Source organism: Phocoena sinus, chromosome 7 (genome assembly GCF_008692025.1).
Source record: "Phocoena sinus isolate mPhoSin1 chromosome 7, mPhoSin1.pri, whole genome shotgun sequence".
Lineage (NCBI taxonomy): Eukaryota > Metazoa > Chordata > Mammalia > Artiodactyla > Phocoenidae > Phocoena > Phocoena sinus.
In genome coordinates, this window is record NC_045769.1 from 109,882,881 (window position 1) to 109,908,307 (window position 25,427).

A 25,427-nucleotide genomic window follows, 5' to 3' on the forward strand; every position below is an offset into this window, starting at 1 on the left:
TGATAGGCAGTGTATCGAGCACCTCTTTAAATCCTCTCAAAACCCTGAGAAAAGCTAGTCAACAATAACAGGAGCTGGAATCTGAACCCTGTCTGTAGGAATAGAGATAGTTCTCTTAAACACTGTGCTAGAGCATGAGGTTGCTTCAAAAACACAACAGATTAACCGTTACTAAAAATTACGAAAGTGAAAACCAGAATTTACAAAACTGAAAAAAATGAGCATGATTTTTGAAAACTTGTTGCTGTACAAAAAGAGCCTCAAGAGTATTTTATACAGCAAATGCACTAAGAAGCAGGTGAAGAGGGAGGTAAACAGCATTTGAAACGGCTCCTTCTCTAACCAGGCTCAAATCTAGCTTCTACGGAGTATAAGGTGGGAAGCAGGAAGGATACAGAAGAATAGAAAAATAGGGAAGTAGGGAAGAAGGAAGAGATGGTTCTAGAGGCGCTGGAGAGTGAATGTGCACCATGCAGAAGGGAAATTCGCATCTCAAGTAGGCAAGGACTTATCTAAAGCTCATCCCAGGGCTGGTGCTCGGGAGATACCAACTCTCTGGAGGAGCTTGGCAACGTGTATTAAAAGTTCGGAGAAAGTACGTATCCTGCAACCCGGTAAACTCCACGTCTCAGCATTGATCATCAGGATACAATGGGTGTCCAAAAAGATTGGCATATAACGATGTTGACCGATATAGTTTATTTTTAAATGCTCCTGAGTAGGAAATATATACTACAGAATAAATTTCAGCATGGCATATGTGCTCAATGGAATATGATGCACCTATTATAAATGATTCTATAGATAATTTAATGGCATGATTAAAATGTTCATGATACTAAGTTTATTAAAAAAAACAAACACCAGTGTGTATAGCATTCCTGATGCCATCACTGTAGAAGGCAAACAAATTAATAACGAGTGACTGTGTGTGCATATCTATATAGAGAAAAAAGGCAGGAAGTCTAGACACCAAGCTGTTATAATATTAAGCTGGATAGGAATTTTAAGGTGATTCTTATTTCTGTGTCTTCTGTTTTTATATTTCCTACAATAAAAATATATTATTTTGTAACTAGGATCTGAAGGTGGGAAAGGGGAAAGAGGTCTCGTTGTTGCCTTAATTTTTTATTAAGAACTGAGGATGGAAAAGTTGGACAGAAATATAATTCAGTCCCCCAGCCCCTTGCTTGCCTTAAGAACTTTTAATGTTATTAACAATTTTATCCTTAAAAGATATGGCCAGGGAATTTTAAAACTTTATGGGCCACTATCACCTGAAATTAAATATTATGTATAGATACGTATGTATTTTTACCAAATTTGAGTACAAAGTGCGTGAGAAAGTAGTTTTAAAATGTGATGCACTATGCAAAAATGTTCATATTCTTAGCTGCCACCTCTACCCTCACCTTCTCTGGGACACTTTTATTACATAAAGAAAGTTGAGCTTAGTTTAAAGAAGTATATGCAAAAACAAGAAAACTATCAACCCATAAGAAAAGAACAACAAAATGTATTTTAGCTGCTTCACTTTTGTTTTCGGAAGTTTTCTAAAATATTTCAGTAGAATTCAAACAAGTGAAAAATCCCATCCATCCCTTTCTGTTAAATGAATTTACCCATATCCATATATATCACTAATATACATCAAACTGATTGGAACTGACTCATGGATGTTATTTTATTGGTCACTGTCCCTAATAATAAAAATAATACTACTAGCAAACACATATACTCCTTATGTATGGTACTATTCTAAGCAAAGAATGTATACTGAGTCATCATTTTACATGATTACAAAGCACAGATAGGTTAAAAAAGTTGCCCACGATTATACAGATGATGTAAGGCAGACACCTGAATGCAGGGAACCGGCCCCCGAGCCACTGCTCTTAATGCCTATTCTATACTGCCTGATTACGTGTGAAAGGTTACTTTGAGAGTTACAGAAGGAAAACAAAAATATGTACCTTCCTATTTGCTTCTCTATGCATAAAGACTCACCAAAGGACGGTACATTGCAGACAGGGTACTGAAATAGAACAGGGACTATTCAAGCCTTTACATTATTTTACTTTTGAAAAATGTACATGTATTATCTACTTTAAAAAAATTAAATACAAATAAAATAATCTAAGAAAATATGTACAAAAAAGTATGTGCAGGTTGCTAACATTTGTGGCTTAAAAAGAGACACACACACACACATACACAGAGCACACACATACATTTGCTTAAAAATGCATAAAATATGGCTTCCCTGGTGGCGCAGTGGTTGAGAGTCCACCTGCCGATGCAGGGGACGTGGGTTCGTGCCCCGGTCCGGGAAGATTCCACATGCCGTGGAGCGACTGGGCCCGTGAGCCACGGCCGCTGAGCCTGCGCATCTGGAGCCTGTGCTCCGCAACGGGAGAGGCCACAACAGTGAGAGGCCCGCGTACCGCAACAAAAAAAAAAAAAAATGCATAGAATATGTCTGAAAGAATATAAAAGAATCTGATAATATTGACTGCCACCAAGAAGGGGAATTGGTACCCTTGTACCCTGGGAACAAGGGTAAGGAGAGTTCACTGTATATTATTTGGTAATTTTAAAATATTGAAACACATGATCTATGGAGAAAAATATTCAATTAAAAAATTTTATTTACTAGATAACAGATTGATTACCTGTATGAAATCTTTACAAGCAGCATATGTCATTTTCATAATTTTTCATGAAAAAGAATAAATAGATTAAGCTGGCATAGAAGCAAATTGATATGCAACTGCTTCCTTCTCCAGGGAAAAAAGTTACTGAATTCCCAATGAAGTGACAAAAACTATTTCAAATGATAAAATTCTACCCTCTCATGTCAATATGATACATTTAGATCCAGAAGAATCAGACTGATAGAAATCTATCCTAAGAAAATAATTTTCAAGGATTTTTAAAAACTCTTATTTTTAAAATATGGTATTTGAAGCCTTGTTCATAAGTTTAAAAGTATAAAAAATTTTAGAAGTGGAATGACTAAATGAACTGTGCCACAGTCCCAAAACAAAAGAAACATACAACTACTACAATGAAGATTCTGGCAACAAAGAAAAACATGCTCATGAAATAAAGGGAACTTTTACAAGCAAACGACAGAGGCACAACCTGTGCATATGCTATGAGAATGACTATAAAAATGTACACATATATTTGCAAAAATGTAGATACGAATAAGCAGGAAATGAAAAACATATTGGGATTGTGAGAAAAAAGGTAAAAATTTTCTATCCACATTTCCTCTAATGTTATACTGTGGTTTTAACCATAAATAACATGGGTTAGATTTGTGTGTGTGTGTGTGAACTTTTTGATATGTTTTTAAAATGAGAAAAAAAATGCAAGTTACTTAGCTAGGTAATGTCTTATCCATCAAATTAGCAAAAATTAATTTTGGTGACACCCAGTATAAATAAGTTACAGACACACTTATGCGTAACTGGTTGGAAAGTAAATCAGTACGACTTTGCAGGGAGGCTTTTGGCCCTATCAAAATGTTAAATGCTCACAACCTTCAATTCTGTAATCCCTCTGCTAGGAATTTACCTTATGTTTGTAGCTGTAAAAGCACACCAAGATTTATATACAAAGGTATTTATTACACCGTGTTTGAATTATAAAACTGGAAACAACCTAAATATAAATCAGTGAGGGGATATTTAGAAAAATTAAGATAAATCCATATAATTGAATACTATACGGCTGTTAAAACTGAAGCTGAAACTGAATCTGGAGTGACAGAAGTGTTTTATATCTTGATTATGGTGGTGGTTTCAAAAATGAAGCAGTGAGGGCTTCCCTGGTGGCGCAATGGTTGAGAGTCCGCCTGCCGATGCAGGGGACACGGCTTCGAGCCCCGGTCTGGGAAGATCCCACATGCCTCGGAGCGGCTGGGCCCGTGAGCCATGGCCGCTGAGCCTGCGCGTCCAGAGCCTGTGCTCCTCAATGGGAGAGGCCACAACAGTGAGAAGCCCGCGTACCGCAAAAAAAAAAAAAAAAAAAAGAAGCAGTGAGAAGGAACTGAAATGTTATGTATCTTGATTATGGTGTATATATTTGTCAAAATTCATAGAACTGTACACCTAAAAAAAAGGTAAATGTTACCGTATGTAACTTACACCTCAATAAACCTGACTTCTAAATAATATAAGCAGAAAAGCAAGGTGTAATTTAGCCACATTTGGAAAAAAGAAAACTTAAGCTGTTAATAGTTTTTTAGGGAGAAGAAATGGTATGGGAATAAGAAGAAGTCATTTACTCTTCTGTACTGCTTGAAGTTTTTAACATGCGCTTTTATTACTTTACTTAATGTCAACTGGCTTTGGTTTCCCTCTATTCAAAACTCAAGGGACTGACTGACATCAATTAGCGCCTGTGTTTGTCAATACAGAACTAACCAGTGCCTGTGGTCCCGGGAAGATGTGCTTCAGAACCTCAGTGGGAATGAAAGTTTTCGTTGAAAGCTCTTGGACTCACTATGGCTGAACTAAGTTTCAAGGATAACATGGGTTTTGTGACCTGGCATGCTATACATAAAAACTTAATCTTATATAAATTATTATCTCATAGAAAAATGACTGAGTCCCAAACACATGGCTTATCAATTTCAACCATTAACCCTAAAGAACGCCTTTACAACAATTTTTACCATTTCAAAGGTCCAGAATTTCAGCATAGAATCATTCAAAGTTCTTTGTTACCCCCAAACATGGAAATTTTAAGACTGTAGTATCTGCAGTGCTAAAGCAATTAACACAGAGACTTAATGGAAAATTCATTCATGTGACAACTGTTTTTTATTGGCCTACTGACCTAGATATTTTAGTTTGCTAATGGCTCAAGATTTTAGGACTGAAAACTTCTTGCCAATGAAAGACCAAGTATTTTTTAAAGTGGCATTTAAACGTTTCAGAATCAAGCCCATAAAAAATACAAAGATACAACTCTCAACACCACCAAACCTCCTCCAGATACTATAAAGCCTAACACAGGAAAACGTGGAGCCCTGCAGGGGACTGACAGGAGTCTAAAGGTAGATTGTAGTAAACACATACAATCCTTAGTAGGATGGCAGAGCTTTAAGAAGCCAGTGATGTGGGCACAGAGTTACCAAGTAAAAACTCTAGGATCCCCAGGAAAGGTAACAAGTAGCTCGGCCATACTGCAACTAGAAATGGAGGCTATGCTTAAAGAAAGATTTCAATATTGAGGCTTGGAGGTACAACTGCCAAATTCTAAAATATCCCAACTGCCAAAATCATCAAATAAAAAACAAGACTGTCATGATAAATCTACATGTGACATTCCCTTTGAATGCTTATAAATATTTAAGAACTTAACCTGCACTGTTCAACATAGTAGCTATTAGCCACCTGTGGCTATTTAAGTGTTTTAATTTAGATTAAAAATTAGGTCACTCAGTCACACTAGTGACATTTCAAGTGCTCAACAACCACCTGTGACCAACAGCTAGCATACTGGACAGCATAAACACAGAGTATTTCCATCATCTCAAGAAGTCCTATTAGACAACACTGATTTAGACTGTAATTAGACATTTTAAAGAAAGTTTCTCCTTGAACTTCCATAATCACATTATTTTTATTCCCTATCTCAGTTACACAATGAATAGCAACAACAAAAAAATTACCTTCAATTGATACTTGAGCTAGTGAAGACCTACAAAGTTATACAGCCTTGTAATTTTTACAAGAGAAAACTGAGGCCTAAAAGGGTTTAGGCCAGTGGCCAGAGGTGGCCAGGACTGCCTTCTTCCCATTCCAATCTTCCCTTCACCTCACTAAATATAACATCCAAATGAAGTGGCAGAAGAGGTCCTTTTGTTTTGTTTCACTTATCAAATTTTGCTTGCTCAAATGTAACTGAGGGTGTAGAAGGCAAACTTCTACACACCTTTCCATCTCTCAGAACTGCACAAGAAAAGAATTTAGGGGTAAAATCTAAAGATAAACACATAAAAAAGAATTACTTTGGGCTTCCCTGGTGGCGCAGTGGGTGAGAGTCCGCCTGTCGATGCAGGGGACATGGGTTCGTGCCCCGGTCCAGGAAGATCCCACATGCCGCGGAGCGGCTGGGCCTGTGAGCCATGGCCACTGAGCCTGCGCGTCCGGAGCCTGTGCTCCGCAATGGGAGAGGCCGCAACAGTGAGAGGCCCACATACCGCAAAAAAAAAAAAGAATTACTTTTTAACTATCTGAGAAGTAACCAGATTGACTTCGAAGACCAGGGTCCTGTTAAATGTGGCAACCATGACCCAACTCCACCCAAAGAAATTCCAAATTAATCTAACCATACTGGATTACTCTCAGAGCTTAAGCTTTGAGGGCAATGAGTTCTGCATCATTTCTTTGCTAGCTAAACATTCCCTCAGGGTGCTAGCTAAATGAATAGTGACAGAATTAGCATCTCTGAGACACTGGTGGCATTGCTTTGTGGATTAACCTGTGTCTGACATGCCAGAATTGTTTAGCTTATTATTTCATAATTATTTGCAGAAAGCAACCATTAATTGTGCATTAGAATTTATACCAAATGGGGAGGTAAACAGTAATTTTACTTATTCCACTTGATTATACTTTCACACATTCATCTTTCACTTGTTCACTAATTCAAAGTAAGTGTACTCAATAGCAACATTTACTGGGTTCCTATTATGGGTGCTCAACCTCTAAAATATGTGACCACCAAATGAAACAGAATTGAACACTGGGGAAGTATCTGTGGAATCACACAGTCCAGGTACAGTAACTTTCAAAAAAGTTAATACGTAGAATAAATGTTTTCTGAATATAGACTGAAATTAAGCCAGCAAACAATTAATGCAGGTGCTTTAGAGACCCTCTCCACAAAATAAAAACAGAAAAAAAAACTCTTAAAAACAATGTTCATGAGTATGCTTGAAATAGGAAGGTGCAGAATGCAAACAAAAAAAAAAAAAGTAAGATTTTTCCTAATGACAAAATGCTTAATGTGTTGTTTTTAAAGGAGATCCTAGAAATATAATGCAGAGACTCCTTAATAAACCCTAAAATTCTGAGAATAACAGGATAGATGGTTAGGTCCTTAGCTGTTTGGCGAACAGCTCTAGACTTACTTTTGTAGAAAGTGGAGCCTTCCTGTTGATTAATAATTTCCAACCTCAGAATCGTAAAGTGTAGTGCAGTGAACGCTAGGAGCCAACAAGGGAACAAGGTCTGTTTTTGTACTCTTCCCTTATCCGAGGAGGTTCCCTGGCCTCTGTGAAATTGTATGTAGACTTTGTGCCCCTGTGCATTTTTCAAGAACCTCATCTCTCCTCCACAGCCTCACCAGACCCTAAGGAACCTATCATCCCACACAGGTAAACAGCCCTGCCTTAAGACAATGCATATGCCCCCAAGGCTCGGTGAACAGTCTGAAAATCAAGATACAGAGTTTTATTTGAAGGTCAGAAATAGTGTCCATTTTCCCATTTTATTTTTCCTGGATCAGACCATTATATGAACAAATCTTAAGGAAAATTTCTTTTATACATAGCTTACAAAAAGCACCAAGATTTTCTAATACAGGAAGGAAAAAAGCAAACAAAATTTAAGCGCCACCTTGTACAACATTAACAGCTGAAGAACTGTTATTCAAGAAAGTGTGTCAAACATTAACAAACTCAAGCTACTTCCAGCCACAAGAACATAAAATGTAACAGATCAGTTCAAGGCAAAGGGTATGTGTAGCCATGGTCCACAGCCAAACACTTCAGTAGGTCAGCGGAATCAAGAATTTAAAAAATTAAGGAGCATAAGCAACTTGTATGTTGGTCAATGAATATGCAATTTATTAACATTTTTACCTTCCTTTTTTGCAGAATGATTTTAAATTTGATCCAACACTGAACATCAACTGGAAGTAATTACTATCTTTGTCATTTAAATCTAGAAAGTTACATTAGTAAAAAACTATAAAATTAAATGGAAAATAAAGTTTGGAAAGAGTACACCTCCAGGCAGTGTTTACACAAAGCATATTCCAAGCAACAACAGGGCACAGAATCATGGGTGAAGGGTTTCTCCGGTCAAATAGCTGGGCAATGCTGAATTTTAAAAATTGACAAGTTTCTTTTCATGTCTGAGAGCCTTCAGTGCTTTCAATATGTGTTACAAATCTGTAGGTGAAAATCTGACCGCAAGCCTTTTTTTTTCTCAGAATACTTCCAAGTCCCTCAAAAGACCAATCTGTGAAATTTTGAAATGCTAGCTTAGGATGTGGTCTGGCAATGATGAACCTAAATTCAGGTCAGCAGACACCTCTGGAGCAGGAGAAGAGCAACTAAAGGGACCTTTAACCATATCTGCAATGTGTGTGATGTGTACTTCTTTTTAAAATTCAGAAATAAGTATGGCAAAATGTAAGGATTTGACGGAGCTGAGTGGTAACACAGAAAAGTGTTATAAAAAACAGTTAAACATACGGTGTCAGAAAAGCATCCAGTATAAAAACAAACTCAAATGGCATAGGGGGTAGACACATCATAAATTTGCCCATCTTCTACTTAACTTATATATTTAATTTGCGTATGCAAGTAAAATGGTTTCTATTTATTTGTACCATGTATTTACATGGTACTGACAAAGGCTGACCTAAACGAAATTGTCAAGTAGGTTAAAAATTGAAATTAAACACACATCTCATAAGATTAATGCCATGTAACTACTTCTGGCATAAAGTGAAAAAAATTATGAATATATGACTAAGTATATAATTTGAGTCCAATTAAAAATTTAAAGTATTCAAAAAAGTACAAGGCTATTTTGGAGAATATTTATCAAAGCAGATTAAAGCAAAGGAATGCAACAACCAAATATTCTTTCAGCCTCATTGCTGTTGTACTCCCCCAATTGCTGGATGTTAACAATCAATATGTCAAAGCACTTCAGCCATCTGTCTGGGATGGGAGATACCTGGGGTCCCACGCAACGCAGAAACCAGTCACAAAGTCCTTTGTAAGAAAGGGTACACTGGTGTGTGCATGTGTATGTGTGTGTGTATGTGTGTGTGTGTGTGTGTGTGTGTGTGAGCACGTGCATAGTCAAAGTTCTCTAGTAAACATTTCTGCACACATTCATAATTCAATAGTAATATACAGATGACACAATATTCTTTTAAAGGATCAAGAAGAAAAGCATATAGCCATTGCTTGAAAAATTAGAAAGAATATGTAAAACCAAAAAATCCTTTAAAAGAATGAGCAGGGGGCTTCCCTGGTGGTGCAGTGGTTGGGAGTCCGCCTGCCGATGCAGGGGACACGGGTTCGTGCCCCGGTCCGGGAAGATCCCACATGCCGCGGAGCGGCTGGGCCCGTGAGCCATGGCCGCTGAGCCTGCGCATCCGGAGCCCGTGCTCCGCAACGGGAGAGGCCACAGCAGTGAGAGGCCCGCGTACCACAAAAAAAAAGAATGAGCAGGACTACCAGAAAGTGCAGTACCTATGCGACATTAATAATAAAGTTAGTGCCAGCAGGTACCTTGGCCAAGAATGAACAGAAGTCATGATTGAAACTCCTAATAAAGAAAAAGCAAAACCATTTATAATGATACTTTAGGGTACTTCTAGAGTAAGCCTTCCTTCTGAAAACAAGGTAAAAAATATGGTTCACCCAGTTGGCCATCTTAAGGAGACTGTTTTTTTACATTGAAGTTTAGATACATAAAAGCAACACATAATCTTGGTCAAAGTAGAATTAATTAACCCCACGGCAATCATGGCCATGCAGAGCATCAACTGTACTTTGAATCTCTGAGTTTTGCCAGACTATTCTTGGGTATATCTGCACACTTTTGGTAAATGTGGTTCCCTATATAACCCTCTCCATCTGCTACTATTCACCTCTTGGAAGAAAGGAAGGTAACAATGGCAAGATTATAGAAATTTACCTGTACCAGAACAAAAGGGTTATGTGAACCCCTAAACACTGCTGGGGGTAAGTATATATCACATGATTCCCAACACATTGTGTGATTTCTACCTGTAACTAAAACTTTTCCTACAAATGAATATTGCGATATGGCATTACACTCCAACTGGATCTTGATAATGATCTTCATTTCTGTTTCAAAGCAGAAATAAGATAATGGAGAAAACCTCAACTGGGAGCTGGTCCTATTATCTAGTTTCCATCATAGTGAAAACATATTCCAATAAAATATTCATTAGCCCATACTGATATAAATAAATAATAAATAAGAGGGGGAGAAGAGCTGAATTTCTCATACGTGAAAATTCCAAATAACTTAGGTTCACCCTCAAGGATGTGGAGCATAATTCCCAACCCCTCTGGTGTGGGCTGTGCTTCACGACTTCCTTTCAAAGAGAACTATATGGAGAGGGGGAGAAAGAGTAGCCTTACACTGGAGAACTCTGACAAACACTGCTTCAACCTGTTGACCAAAGTCAACATCAAGTCATGTTGATAGCATACACCCTCTTGCTCTGATGTGATAAAAATGGCACTTCACCTCTGTGATCTACCTCCCCAAATCCCATAAAACCAAAACCAATCATGAGAAAAATATCAGCTAAAACCCAACTGAGGGCCATTCCACAACCACCATAATACTCATCAAAACACTGGCAGCAAGAAGACAGAGGAACAAAATCTTGATAGTGCTAACGTGGAGGAGAAACTTTGAATCTAGAATTCTGAATCCATCCGAAGCCTCATTATAAATGAAATGAAGACGTATAATAAATTTTCAAAATTCTGCCCATAAATCTCAGAAAGAAAAAAAATGTTTGACCGTTCTAGAAATGTGGAAACCAAGTAATACTGATTAGGAAATGTGAAAATCCAAACCAGCTCAAATTAAACTTAACATATTATAAAGAATACCATTATTCCCTCGTGGAGGCGTTTTAAAATCTGCCATCTTCTTGTACTTTGTTGAATGAATGAATGAACGTATGATGAAAAGCCCAGAGGAAAAAAACCAGAATTGTGTTCTTAGGAAAAACAGATCAGTGTTTTAGTTTGCCCTCCTCTCTGAGCAGCGTCGTGAATCACAAAAATTCTCATCTCCACCTACAATCTACCATATACTCCCTCCCTCTGGAAGAAATAACCACGAGACAAAGTGAGCTTTGTCCAACAGGCGCACAGGTACAGTGTCAGAACAGTTTTATTTGGAATCAAGGAAAGGATATGTTAAATATAATTTAGTTCATGTAGGTACTACGTTTAGCGCTCATGTGCTCTACAATGGTTATTAGTAAAAAGATTTGAAGTGAACTTGATCTGTTCAAACCTCAAATGTCATCTACCATCTTATATAATTTACTTAACACTTGCTAAGCCTTTATATTTCCATGTGTAAAATGGACTACTCAATCATTGGATTGTTTCAGGAATTAAATGAAATGTATGAAATGTATCATCATGTCTAGCACACATTTTGAATAGTCAAATTTTAAGAACTCTTGTTTTGATCCAATCTCTGCCCTGAAAAAGCTCACCATAAGGACAGAGATTTCCATGTAGAGCTAAGAGCAAGAGCTGTCATTACCGTGAACAGAGTATGGGATAGCAGAAAATGGCTCGATTTGAAAGTACTTCCCACAAGTGAGACTTCTTAAGACTTCGCTAAATTTCAGTCTTCAAGTGACCCAAGATAAAAAGAACACAGAGTTCTAATTACCAACATCCAATCTAAGTATTAGACTTGATCTAACGCCATTTCTCTCTGAGAACTGGAAAAGCTACAATGGGGGCCATCACTGCCTTTATTATATTATTTTGACTGTTTTAAGTAACAGTCAAAGTATCTGAGTTTTAAGTAACTAAGAAAGACAGGTAATACTTCTGATGACAGATAATACTGTTAATTCCGCTAGACTAAATGGCAGTCTCCAATACTGAGGTAAAACCAATCACTTTTTAAAAATATTTATTAAGTAAATATTTGAAAATTCTCTCTACATTTTTTTCTATTTTTATTAACACATTTCTAGGAAAAAAGAAACCTACAGGAAAAATATTAGGTTTAACTCAAGTGTCTTTCAGTTATTTTAATTGATCACTTACTCTAAATTCCCCTAAATGCCATGGATTACCTTAAACTAGAAATACATGATTAAAAATTTAAATGTATAATATTTCTTAAGAAATGGAGAAATGACAGAAGTAGGAAGAATACCAGGAGAGATGTAAGGGAAACTGTCTCAAGGTCACTAATGTGAAGAAGGAATTGAGTCTTGGAATAAATCATGACTTTACTACTAAGTTAAATTATGTATGCAAGCCCCTTCCTAAATTACTTTGAAAGATTTACAGTGGATGCACTTATTTCCCATGACTCTCGCTGACCACAAACATTATGAAAATTTCAAAAAACTTCAACCTAAATGTGGGCAATTCTCCAAAAATAGATGGGCTCAGTGATGAATAAACCATAGCACAGAAATAAAACACAAAATACACAAAGGGCTGCTGGGGCCTTAAAAAGACTCTAGGCTCCAGGACAGCTCAGTGACAAAGGCTGTGATGCTGTAATGAGGGTAATTACAGAACTCTCCACAGAGCAACTTGTCCAGGCCCCTCCTCCTGCCTTCCCATTTATATAGAACAGCTGCACTCAGCTAAAGCCAGACAACGGCTTTCTAAAACAAAGCAATAGTAAGTCTGGGAAGAAATCCCCAAACAGGACTTAAGGCTGGAGGGAAAAGCAGCACAAAGCTTGTGCCAATGCCATACTATGACCCTGGAGGAAGGAAAGGAGAAGGGAGAGCAGAGAAAGAAGGAAACAAGAGGGGAGATGAGACAGGAGAGGAGGAGGAAAGGAGAGGGGGAAAGGGGAGAAAGGAGGGTAGTTCCATCCACCCAAGGGTGAAATAAACTGAGCACTGCATCTCAGAATACAACACACTTACTTTCTTACTTTGGCAATTGTGGCAGGTGCCCGTTTACTCCAAGACTGTCCTTCCCCACACAGCTCACTACACACGCACACACATACACACACGCACACGCACACAGAGTCCACAGCGAGGTCTATTATTGAGCAGAGAGTCCTTTGGGCCAGTGGACTTACTCAACTGCAAAAGAAATGAAAAACAGCTACTTATACTAACCAACACAAATCTTCATTCAAATATTTGGCCAAGGATCACTGGACATTTGAGAAAAATCAAACAGGAGGAAGGAGAAAGACCAGGAAAAAGAAACAGATTAAGTGATTCTAGGGAAAACAAACAGGAACAGACTCAACCAAGCCAAACACACATATATACTCTTACACACACACCTCGATTACTATGCTAAAAGTTTTAAAGGGTATGTGCATTTCAAAAAAACAAACAACAAAACAGGCCACCATGAAAAGTGAAAAGACCAGAGAACCACTAGGGGGTCCTGGAAATTAAACACGGCAGTGGATAAAATAAAAATTTCATCAGAAGGGCTGAATAACAGATTGGGCATGACTGAAGATCATATTCTGGAAGATAAAATAGAAGAAATCTCCCAATACGTGGAGCAAAAGATGGAAACAGAAAATATGAAAGAGGTAATACACGGTAGATAGCTCCAAGAGGTCCAACATTCGTATATCAAGTTCCATAATACAAGCAGAGACAGTACGAAATGATAATCAAAGAAAAACCCTTTGACTAGAATAAAGATTTGAGATTGTAGATCAAAGTGAGCCAATGAAGATGAAGTTTAAAATCTTATACCTATACTCACAGTAAAAATAATAAGTCCACAGAAAAAAAGAGATCATTTAAAAAACATTCAGAAGGGAAAACTAGGGTACAAACAAAATAATGAGAACTGGAATAGCATATGACTTCTCATCAGTAGAACTGACAGAAGATAGTGGAAGCCTTCAAAATCCTGAGGGAAAAGAATTTCACACCTAGAATCTGAAACCCAAACTATGAGTCAAGTATGATGGCAAATTATAGACCTCTCCAGACATCAGAATTTTGAAATTTACCTCTCAAGCACTGTTTCGGGAGGGGGGGAGAGGGGGAGTATATTTTTAACTAAATTGAAAAACAAAAACAAAACAAAGTGGACCTAACAGGGGAAGGCAAAGAAATCCCAGTATGACTGCGGTCACAGGCACAGAAGACAATCAGTCCAAATTAGAGCAGGAAGTCAGAGAACCAGGTGAAGAATATCTTCAAAAATAAAAATAAAATGCATTTACTATAATTGCAAAATTAAAACTTAAAAACTTGCTACGATAAAGGCTTTTAGTGCCATTAAGAAAGAAGGGAAAGTAATTACAAATTATAAGAAAAACTAAAGCAAATTTAATTATGGCATTACTTTCAACAGTTTATAGGACAATCGATTTAAGAAAACAGAGTCTCACTTGATCTTGATAATCTTCAAGTAGGACAACTTTTAACTGCCACAGAGTTTATTATAAACCTGCTTATACTACTTGTTTCTGAGGTCAACAGGCACATTCATATTCAAAATTCTACTTATTGGTTTCATTTTTTTTTTTTAGAACTGAAACCTTGGTTAAAAATCCTTGGAGAGATAAAAGGGAGAAAAGTAGAAAAGATATTGAGGGGCATAAATTTCCTTAGGTAACGTAATGGTGAGTCAAGGAACACTGCCTAAAGTTGGTGGCCCCCAAAAATGAAGAACTAAGAACATTTAAAGCTATATGGGAAACTATCAAAACAACTACAATTCATAACAAAGCCCAGAAGGTAGAAGGCAAGGTTGGTGGTGTAATTACTTGAAATTCTTCACCTTTCATGGTAGGTAGTAAAGAGACACTGTGTCAGGTAGATATACCAAGAAATATTTTAAATTCTGATGATAACCACAGGAAATAAACAAATCAGCTTAAAAGGATTATCCACATTCCATCCCTCTATGGTGCTGGAGAAAATATTTTACCATATGTGCATGTTATTTATAAATTTTTAAAAATAAGCTTACATTTTTAAATGGTGGAAATTTCCTCAAATGTTAAGCCTACAGTGTCTCTAGAATTTCTGGCTGGATCACAACATTCTTAAAGTTTATCGTTAATGACTCCAGGATGGTGAGGACAACTCAGAAGTATCTTCCAAAAGTTTGAATGGTCATGCTCTGATCCATCAAGTTTACTGCTAGGAATTCTATCCTAAAGGAAAATTTACTTAAGTGGGAACAAATATAAAGGTACAATGAAGCTTAGTGAACAACTCTGTCTTTGTAAAACTTCTTGCAAATCCTAAATGTCTGTCATTGAGAATGGTAAAATAAGCTATGGTAGATACATGCTATGTAATGTTATAGAGCAGTTACTTTAAAAAGACTGGAATAGTAATGACACGGAAGAATGATCATGATGTACTGTGTTGTGAGAAAAGCAAACAGCAGAAGAATATATGTAGTATAATCCCATTTCGGTAGGTTTTTTAAAAAAATTTCTTTTTGTATATGCGTAAGAGTTGTAGAAACATTCACACCAAACTATTAATGGAATAGTGATGACCTCTGAATGTGAGATTGGAAACAGGGAGGGCAAGACACTGACTTGTTACTTCTAAGTGGTTGAACTTTTTATGAATGTTTATTACCCTTGTAAAAGGCAGAAAATTCTCAAGAAAACATCTTCAACATTAATCCTACCCAATTCTTTCCTTACCTTTCCACCCCTCCATTCCCCCAACACTGATGCATCATAATAGATCTCAGCCTTCCATATGGCACATGGTAGGAATGTGTGAATCCAGACATTACAATTCTCTCCAAATCTCACTTCCACGTGATACACAGAATATACTTGTCGTCATGCATGACTGATGAAAAAAATGCATCTTAAAATGTTGCATGTGGTCTTCAGCTTGGTTGGTTAGGAAATGGTGCTGCTAATAAAGCCAAGGTTGCAAGTGATATCCACATATAGGTCAGTAATTGTTATGAAGTCAGCCTGCATTTGTACTCATCATCTGTCATCTTTCCGGTGACAGGACACGATGTGGAAAAATCAACGTAAACCCATTTGAACTAGTGAGAACGCTTCTTAAAAGATACATACTGATAGTGGGCTTCAGTCTCTTGGTTGTATTCTGAACACATTTGTGTAGACGTATGACCGCAGTTTATACATTTCTTTGCCAGTCAACCACACTAAGTTGTGTCATCAGTGTTTCCCAGAGAGAGAATGCCGGTTAACCAGGTTATCTGCAGCAACACTGCCTGTCTGTGCTCTGTGGGACCCATGTGATGTTGGGGTGTGTGGGACCACAAAGTTCTCAGTTTCTGGTCTTTAATTCTCATCTTCAGCCTTCATACCAAACACAAAATCAAAGTAATGTGGCAGAGTGAAGGTTTCTCAACCTTAACTGTGCTTGAAGAATGATTTTTCTTTTACTACTCATTTTTAGAAAAGGCAACTATATAAGGAGAAAATCAAAGACTGAAGAAAAACAGAAATAAGAACTTATAATGTGACTGCATTGCTAGAAATGGAGTATGTGATTTTGATCTAACTTAAAATGTCTATTTAAAATGCCCAAATAACTCACACTGCAGAGATCTATCATTTTTTTGGCCGTTATATCCTTTCAAGATATTATAAACCTAGTAAAAAGTAGCAACGGAAAGAAAATTCTGCTGCATCTATAGAATAACTTAGTATATCTTATATTCACCAAATATGAATCTACCTAACTAGAACTCAAAAAAACAGCTAGTGATTCTCAGGAAAGATTCAAACGTATTATCTATTCAAACACCAAACAAGCAAGCAACCAAAAAAAGGAACAGAACTTTGGGGACAGTGCATGGGGAATGGTGGGAGTGAATTATTGCCTTAAGGTAATGCTGTGATTCTGAGATGACAGTGGAAATAAAGTATGAGGACTTATAAAAATAAAGCTTTAAAAAATAAGTCATAGTTCCATTTCAATATAATGTTATTTATTTAAATGTGGCTTACAATACAATTAATTTTATCAATGACACATCTAAACCTAAGAATCACTACTGAAATAGGATAATCATATGACAACCCATCCCAATTCTTGATCTAGTAATCTCCTCTTAAATGAACCCTTCATAATATCTTTCCTAATCAATTCCAACTTCCTCTTAAACCAAATAAACTTAAATGTGTTACTTTCTTTACACCCTCCATGCTTTTTGCATCTTTCCTAGCACATATATGACTTAAGCAACATTTACTTCATGCCTACAACATGAGAAGTGCCTTCTTCTGTGTACTTCTGGGACCCTCACAACAACCCTGTGAGGTAGGTACCATTAGCTCCACTTTACAGAGGAGGAAGTGCATACTGAGAGAGATTGACCTGCCCAACAGCAGAGCTGGGATTCAAAGCCATACCTGCTGCTCTCAGATGAGTAATGTTTAAAGTACCCCAGACGAAAAAACAAAGATTGCCCAAGTAGAAACTATGACTGTAGCCAGAATTTTGAAGCAGCTGGAGAAGAGGTTCGACAACATTAATGATTTCTTCTTCCTTGTCACTTAACCACTGTAAACAGCAATTACACTATATTCTCCTATACTTTATTTTAAAAGGAAAAATTTTTTTGGCCGTGCCACGTGGCATGCAGGATCTTAGTTCCCCGACCAGGGATTGAACCCATGCCCCCTGCAGTGGAAGTGCAGAGTCCTAACCACTGGACCACCAGGGAATTCCTGTATTCTCCTATATTTTAAAGGTAGCAATACACAAACAGAAAATTTACCCCTCCCTTTTTATAGAAAAAAAATGACACATTACAAACAGACTTGCACTCATCATTGACTATAAAAAGACATAGTAAACTGGTACTATTTCACAACAACCCTTATGGTAAGTGGATAGTTACAAAGAAAACATAGATGCAAGTCTACTGGTTATAGTAAATAATAGGAAAAGTGAGTTTTGTGGGGATCATGAAAATGGGTTGCTGCCTAGATAGATTTAATTTTAAATTACAAAACCTTATCTGGACACTTTAAATCGAGAGAATGTATCACAAACCTTTGTGCCTAAATTACATGAAGATGTATTCTAGCATCTACATTTGGCCCAAATCAACCATATCCTAATGCTACTACTGCTCTACTAAAAGCATCAGGAGTTCAAAAGTTTTGCAAGCTAAATCCTTTCTTAAAGGTTTTTGAGATTCTCATAAACATTCAAAGCTATCATGAAGATTTCAATGACAAAATATGATTATATTCTTTATTTCTATAGGAAAATTCTATAGACCAATGGCAAAACTAGTAGTACCACATAAAGAGACTGGTTTGCCTATAGTGTGTCTTGCTTGTCTAATGGAGCTAGACATTTTGAATTCTCTAATCATGTGACACTATCTTAATATGCTCTATACTTTTAATAAGTACCCACAGTCAAGTCTTAATTATAAACCTAACTTTTCTAGTATTAAAACTTACTCCGTTTTTACCAAATGACAAAAAGATTCAGTATTAAGAATACTCCCAGTTTATTATTCAAGGTAAAGATTCAACAGAAGAAGCCTATCTTGCAGTTTCCTAGAAGACAAATTTTGTTCTGAAGACCTTCACATTTAAAAAAAATTATCTCCAGACTTGCATGAGCAGATGCTCCACAAATACATGATTTTTAAAAGCTACCACTTTCAAAATCACAAAAATGGTAAGAACTACCTCATTAATCATAGGGATATTTTTCTATGCACTATAATACAATAATACAATGCTTACTTTAGTATATGAAACTAAGATACCATTAAAAGTGATGCTTTGAAACCAAAAATCTCCAGCTATCACTTGTATTGCTCATGAAGACAAGAATAAGTGCTTGACTCCCTTCTCCATACCCAGGGCCTGGCACCTAGCTTGGCACACAGTGCACAGCAATTACTTAAATAAATGAATAAATATACATTTCTTTTCAGTGATCTTTGATGCACATGAATAAACTACAGAGTGGAGTTTCAAAACATGGTCCTTTTTTTTGCCTTAAGTCAACCTGAGAGTTCATAAAGAATTTTACAATTATTATAATTATTAATTGTAAGGCTTTTTAAAAGTGTTCATAGTCTTAAAAACCTTTAAAATCCCTTTGGTGTATACTGCTATGTATTATAATAACAAAGACAACAGAGAAAATAAACAGTTGACTCTTCCCAGATATAAAGAACTCCTAAAGTATGAAAAAGTAATTCCTAGACACTAAATTTAGTAAAATAAACCCTAAGATTCCCAGAGAGATTAATGAAGCAAAACTGACTCATCTTATTTCTTAAAAAGGACATGTTTTTACCCACTAAAGGTACCCCGTGCTTTTCCAAAGTTCGCTTTACACCACTTTGCTTTTATGAAAGATCTACATTAGTACAGACATACCTCCAAGATACTGTGGGTTCGGTTCCAGACCACCACAATTAAGCAAATATTGCAATAAAGCAATTCACATGAATTTCTGGTTTCCCAGTACTTAAGTTATATTTACACATACTGTATCTATTAAGTGCGCAATAACAGTATGTCTTAAAAAAAGGTACCTACCTTAATTAAAAATTAACGCTATTGGAAAATGGCGCTAATACGCTTGCCTGAAACAGGATTGCCACAAACCTTCAATTTGTGAAAAATGCACTATCTGTGAAGTGCAACAGAACGAAGTACAATAAAACAAGGTATGCTTGTACCTATTTTTGCTAACAGAAAGAAATCCAAAGAGAATTTCTGCTTTTGCAAAAAAAAGGCAAAAAGCATTTGTTTTGCAGCAAAACCGAGATAGAGGCAGTGGACACCCTGAGCAACAAGAGTGGCGCCACCAAGCTCCTTCCCTAGGAACTACACTCAGCATCTCAGCAGCAAGCCATGGTAGTCTGCGAGCACCTGCACTTTGTCTCGATTTATTTTGTGCATCCGTTGGCAAGCTGAGTCCTACTTTAGGATAGTGGGGGAAAGCATCACTTTTAATGGTATCTTAATTTCATATACTAAAGTAAGCATTGTATTATTGTATTATAGTGCATAGAAAAATATCCCTATGATTAATGAGGTAGTTCTTACCATTTTTGTGATTTTGAAAGTGGTAGCTTTTAAAAATCATGTATTTGTGGAGCATCTGCTCATACAAGTCTGGAGATACTTTTTTTTAAATGTGAAGGTCTTCAGAACAAAATTTGTCTCCTAGGAAACTGCAAGATAGGCTTCTTCTGTTGAATCTTTACCTTGAATAATAAACTGTGAGTATTCTTACTTCTAGCCAGCTGAAAACTGGCATGATTCCCAACTGCTCTGCTTTGTAAAAATATACCTGTCAGTATCACCGCAGCTTGTTCAAGTGACAGACCCAACAGGTCACCGCTATTAAATCCTGACCTCCCCCAGCTGGTCCCTACATAGTGCGAAGCCAGTTGGACTTAAATGCTATTGCGGGGCGGGGGGTGGGGTGGGGTGGTGGGGGGTGAAGCAGTTGCTGATCTCTGAGAACTAATCTGAGGCTCACAGCTAAGCCTCCATGTTATTAAAAACTGATCCGACATTTACAGCTAAACCATGTTGTTCTCCTGTTGGACAATCTCACTGAACATCTGTATCAAATTAAGTCATTCTGAGATCACGATGACGTGAAACAAAAACAAGGTCCTGCAAAACACCAAACATCTCTCTTATGCTAAAAGAGTGATAGACCTCACTTCTTTGAACCCTTACCTCAATTACCCAAATTCCAAATCCTATAATATAATCTTTATAACATCCTCTTACTGAGATACCCCGTGGTTCCCTATGGTCTGTGTTCTTTGCTTACGACGAGTAATAAATCCAATTTGTTCAACTACAGGTATGCTCCTGGTGGTCTCTGACTACAGGCACTTACACTTGTCAATACTAATGGTAGAATAAAACAGACTAAGTGTTCTGGGGTTACAAAATGACTCTAAAACATGCCTTATTAATACACATCTCATAATTCACAGGGAGGGCAGCTTTGGATGATTTTGGCATAAGATTTCTTCCCTTTTGCTTTCAATGTCAAAGCCATGCTAGTATGTGCTGAAGAGTTCAGATAAAATAAAAAGCATTATTGCCAATCATACTGAGAAGGCATAGGAGAAGCCTATCTAGCCAAGATGACCAAGAGAACGAGTTCATCAAGCGTCTATCCAACTGGAGGCATATGCTCAAGTATCTGGGTTACACGCAGATTCAGAAGTATTTTTTAAAAGGGTTCCAGGAAAATACTCAGCAATAATAAAACCAAAGGTATGTAAGGAAAAGGTGGAAGAAAATAACTCTTAAAAAAAAAAAGTGCTCACCATAACTACTGGAAAATCTAGATAATAGGTTAGTATGAGAAGAAAATGAAGATTTTCATATGTACTTTTCCACTGAAAGATTTTTTTAGATGTGCAAAAAAATCTCCCAATTTACAGCTGAATGTTACTTTTGTAAGAATTAATCACATCCAGAGGTTAAAAAAACCGAGAATGCCAACTTAAAACAAACAAGTTTCTATAACACAAACAAATCTACTAGACACTAAAATCAGCATTGTGTCAAAAAAAATTTTTTTAAAGCTAATCTATTCATAACTATATGTTTAACACAAAAGTTAAAACCTAGAAGTCTTAAAGAACCTGAGGATAATAATTTTTAAAAAGCCCCTCTCTGGCCCAAAGAAAAAACAGAAAACATCTTTTAACTTATCAACTATAAAATCCGCTTTAAAAGAAAGAAAGAGGGCTTCCCTGGTGGCGCAGTGGCTGAGAGTCCGCCTGCCGATGCAGGGGACTCGGGTTCGTGCCCCAGGTCGGGAAGATCTCACATGCCGCGGAGCAGCTGGGCCCGTGAGCCATGGCCGCTGGGCCTGCGCGTCCGGAGCCTATGCTCCGCAACAGGAGAGGCCACAACAGTGAGAGGCCCGCGTACCAAAAAAAAAAAAAAAGAAAGAAAGAAAGAAAAAAACTATGAAAAAAAAAAAATCACCCATTCCTTACCTTCCAGATATAACCGGAAGATTTTCATGTCTAAGGTTGGGGATATGGGTAAATGTATGCTGTTTCCCTAGTGCCTACTGTGTCCTTCCTGGCCACAGAAGATGTAAGTTTGGAGTCTGAGATCCCAAACATGAAAGTCATTGTCTTCAAAGGCACATCATTTCCTAGGAACCTGCACTATGTGGGCATTTTGCGTGAGAGAAAACATTTTCACCACCACTGCCCTCTAACATGTAGCACACAAAGTGCTGCATATATTACAATCTGATTTCCCTTGTTATATAGGCATTACCATTTACTTTTTATGGATCATGAAAACCTGGTTATTCAACAAGTAGAAGGAGCAATGATTTAAACTCATCTTCTGATGCCATCATGCAGTTGAAAACCATGACTTCAATATAGCAAAACATGTTTAAAAGTTTGTTCAAAGACAATATATATTATACCGTGTAATGTCTGTGTAACTTACAGTAGGAAAAGGAAGTTTGTGGTAAATGAGGTAATAAAAGATTTTAGGGAACAACGGGCTAAATATTCATAAGTTACATTTTACAGTAACCTCCTCCGTAAATCTCTTCTAAATTTATTTTTTCAAGAAATGCAAATTTATTGCCTGCTGGATTTTAGCACATTTATTTCAAATGTGATTGTAAAATAATGATGAAGGAAACACCACAATATTGACTACTCTCTCTTTACATTCTAGACCTTAATAACAGTGCCAAGCCTTGTCCTTTACAATTATCACGGTCCTTGGTGAGCCTCCTCCAGGACTGAAACTCTCCTCTACCAAACTGCATCTTTCAAGCACCTATCATCTCACGGGCTTCAATCTCTTAATATCCAATTCCCAAATCAGAGCTGTGTCAGCATCTTATTTCCTGACACAGGAAATAAGGATAGTGGAAGGATAGCAGATTTTCCTTTTTTAAAAAATAAAAAGTACAAAAAAAAAAAAATAAATAAAAAAAAAAATAAAAAGTACAAAAGCAATTATACCCCTAAAAAAAAAAAAAGGTACAAAATAAAAAGGAAAAAACTACATTTAAAACACTTAATTCAAAAAGTTAAAGTATTTTATAGTAACATTTAATGATTTTTCTGCTAGAATTTAATAAACCAAACAAAATGCCTAGTGTACTCTTGAATCTTTGTTTTAATAAAGATTTTATTTTTACCCAGAAGACCCTTGGTGATTTACATTTGCATGGCACATTAAATCTGTAAAACTAAAAATGTCCTAAAAAATTAGACTAAGCCACTTGAAAAAGATGTAAATGGAAGTTTCCATAAATCTCTGAAAACTAAATTAAATGATCTGATTTGACCATTACAAAAAATATGTAAAATATTAAAAACACCAAACTTCTGAAGTATTTCAAAACATTGAAGGCCTACAGAAAGAACATTAGGGCTTCCCTGGTGGCGCAGTGGTTGAGAGTCCACCTGCCGATGCAGGGGACATGGGTTCGTGTCCCGGTCCGGGAAGATCCCACATGCCGCGGAGTGGCTGGGCCCGTGAGCCATGGCCGCTGAGCCTGCGCATCCGGAGCCTGTGCTCCGCAATGGGAGAGGCCACAACAGTGAGAGGCCCACATACCGCAAAAAAAAAAAAGAAAGCGGGTGGTGTACTATATGACCTCAAGAAAGAAGCAGGATTTATGTTCAGAAATCATCAAACTTACAATGAATGCTCTTTAACTTCTAATACCTCCTGTAATATCATCCTGTTTGCTCTTAGAATCACTTTATCAGTCGGGCCCATGTCTGCTACATCCTATGTTAAGGATCTAGATCCCACCCTGTAACAAACTCCACCAAAGACTTCTGGGATAGAATAGGCTACACGCCCAGCCAGTCGGCTGTCAGCTGGCAAGCTGGATGGGATGGGGACAGAGGATGATCAGGAGGCTGAAACAGTTGATACTAGATTTCTATATTTAAGTCCTGTCTATTGTGACAAAAAATATGTGGAATACACTTTCCCCAAAACTTCTAACTTACTGCTTATCACATTCCTCATCAAAGATGACAAACAGAAATGACATTTTACCAGAGCTATCACTAGCTCACTCAACTTTACTATATTGCTAAATGGAGTCTGAAGTTTAAAACTGTGATCAAATTCAGTCAATAGGAAAAAAATACCTGTTCTTTCCTCAGAGAAAAATGAATGCTGTCCCAAGGAATCAGACTAGACACCAATTACCACAATCTGCTGCAGTGTGATAAGCTGTGAAGACTGCTGGATTTCAGTTATTCAGCACTATGTGCACCATAGTACTAGGCCAATTTACAAAACATCTGAAGAAATGAAAGAACTAGGGAAATGCTGAAAACGCTGCTTAAGAGACAAGATCATGCCTTGTAAATATATCAGCAAAAGAATCAAGCACAGCATCTTGACCAGTAGGTAATCATTAAATATTCAATTCATCTACCAATTAAAATAGCATCTTTAAATGTTTCCATATGAGATCTTAAGATCTAAACTTCCCTTTACTCTTTGCCCAATTCTAAGCGCTGAACTTTTTTACACCTGAAAACATTGGAAAATCATGACAACTCTGCTTAAACAAGTGTTCATATTTACGGACTACCTGTAAATAAAAACTTGTACTACTGTAAAAACTAATGACAATGGCTGAAAAATATTTAAATGAGAAAAGTAGAATACACTTCTGAAATAACCATTTTAATCCTTAAATAGGCAGAGACAGGGAAACAGGCTCTGAAATTACCTTTGGAAATGACGTAATAGCTGGCATCCACTGAACACTCTTTATGGCACTAGTTAAGTGCTTCTTATGAATTAACCCATTTATTTCTTGCAACTTAGTAGGTTGGTACTATTATTAATCCCCATTATACACATGAGGACACAACCACAGTAATGTGATTTACATGGCTGCTAACAGCTGAAACTGTGAATCACATTCAGATTGTGATTGTAGTAATACACAATACTATCTCTTTATACACTAACTTCTGTTATGTAGCAGGAAACTAGTAAAAGAAGCTAATCAGAAAAAATAGTAAAACATTATTTTCAAAAGAGTACAGAAGCAAATCAAGGAAAGGAAATTAAGAAAACTCCACACAAGGGAAAGTGAGATGACAGAAACCACAAAATGACAAAATAAAGAACAGTAGAAAAAAAGGAAAAATAATTTAATGAAAATATCTTGGGAAGTCTAAACTACCTAATAGAAGGCTTAGGTGGAAAAGAGGCAGGAAGGAACCTTTAGAGTGCTGAAAACACTCTGTATCTTCATCTAAGAGGTGGTTAGATGACTGTGTAAATATGTAAAAATACATCATACTGTACACTTAAGATTTGTGTACTTTACTGTATATGTATAATATGATCTAAAAGTATAAATATTTTAAAATATTTTTTATAAGATGAGGTGGCTTTGAGGCTCCATTTATTACT

At 36.9% G+C, this 25,427-nt stretch overlaps 1 protein-coding gene across 9 annotated transcripts in view; it reads right to left on the bottom strand.

Annotated features, from left to right (window-relative positions):
• The window catches only part of WDR33 (WD repeat domain 33), a 102,037-nt gene that overhangs the window by 21,806 nt on the left and 54,804 nt on the right, over positions 1-25,427 (bottom strand). The gene's annotated exons all lie outside the window — the stretch shown is intronic.